Source organism: Salvelinus sp. IW2-2015, unplaced genomic scaffold, assembly GCF_002910315.2.
Source record: "Salvelinus sp. IW2-2015 unplaced genomic scaffold, ASM291031v2 Un_scaffold2418, whole genome shotgun sequence".
Classification (NCBI taxonomy): domain Eukaryota; kingdom Metazoa; phylum Chordata; class Actinopteri; order Salmoniformes; family Salmonidae; genus Salvelinus; species Salvelinus sp. IW2-2015.
Window position 1 is genome coordinate 93,632 of NW_019943739.1, and position 1,587 is coordinate 95,218.

Genomic DNA, 1,587 nt, shown 5'->3' on the forward strand with positions numbered 1-1,587 from the left:
CTGTATTGTAGATGTGAATTATATGTATTTTTTTTTGTATGTATGTATGTATGTATGTATGTATGTATGTATGTATGTATGCATATATGCATGTATGTGTGTGTGTTCCTCTGCACCATATAGTTGCTAGGGTGTCATTTGGGACCCTATTCCATGTATACTGCATTACTTTTAACCAGGGCCCATAGGATAGATATGTATTTTATTATCGCACTATAATTCTGTCTCGCAATCCAAAGAGAATGGTGGGACAATCAGTGTTCATATCCAGTGTACTGGATCTGTGAAAAAGGCTCTGTAGGTACTGCTGTTTAAGGAACTCTTTATTGTTTGTAATGATGGTCTAAATCTGATTATATATTTTGGTAGAATGGCCTATGAACAACTTGGAGAGGAAGGCACGTGCACACACACACACACACACACACACACACACACACACACACACACACACACACACACACACACACACACACACACACACACACACACAGAATCATGCACGCACACAAAACAAATTAGGTATATTCACTCAATAACCAATGTGAATTTAAGATGTACAGTTCATTATGTAGCATTTCTTTAGGCTGTACACAAATCTCTCTCCCTCTCCTCTAGCTCTTTTTAGTAGCAACATGTCATGTGACTTCCTGTTCTGCTAAGTTTATTTATTTTTGTTTCATTCTTTATATCAATTATTATCATAAAAACTTTTATAAAAAGAAGAACAAAGGCACAGATAATAAATAAGAAGAACAATCTCTGAGTTCTTCCAGCTTCCTGATTGAATGTGAGTCACGGAGTGCAGCCATAATGTCACTTCCTTATGAACAATGTCACAAATAGTTATTGCGAAATATGACGTCCTGCTTGAAAGTGATTGGATACTTAAAAATTCTTTCAACTGCAGTGCACCACAGACAGTCTCAGAGGTACCATGGAGACCATATGAAGCAAATACAGAACTAGATCATCATACAGTAGATATTACCATTAGGAGTCAGTTAGAAAGGTAATCATTAGTAAGTTAATACTATAAGTAAAAGTAAAATCATATATACTACAATAAGAGGTCAGACAGACTGAATTATTGATTAAATTGATTGGGGTAATCATTGATATTCGTAGGTTAGTTAGATGGCCGACTACGTCAACAAACAGGTGATTGAATTAAATGATGTTAATGAAGAAAACCGGAACAGAGCAACGAGGAACGTGAAGACTGGAGACCCTCTCAGGTACAAAGAATTATATCTTTCTCTCTCTCACACACAGATGCAGACAGGTATGAACGCACAAACGAACGCACCACGTATGCTGACACAGCACACACACTAATATCACATCATAGAAAAACACATGTTTTATTGTTCTGTCTTCTGTGTGGTTCAGTTGGTACAGAGCCTGGGGTTACAACCTGCTGGGGCTACAAACACTAAAATGTATCAATTCAATTTATTGTTTCACTTCAGTTATTGGAACTATTTAATAATCAATTAAAATAATCTTTATAACAACAACACAGTGGACACCCCACTACTGTTATTGGTCAACAGCTGGGGGTCTGGTAACCTGAAACAGGCTCTG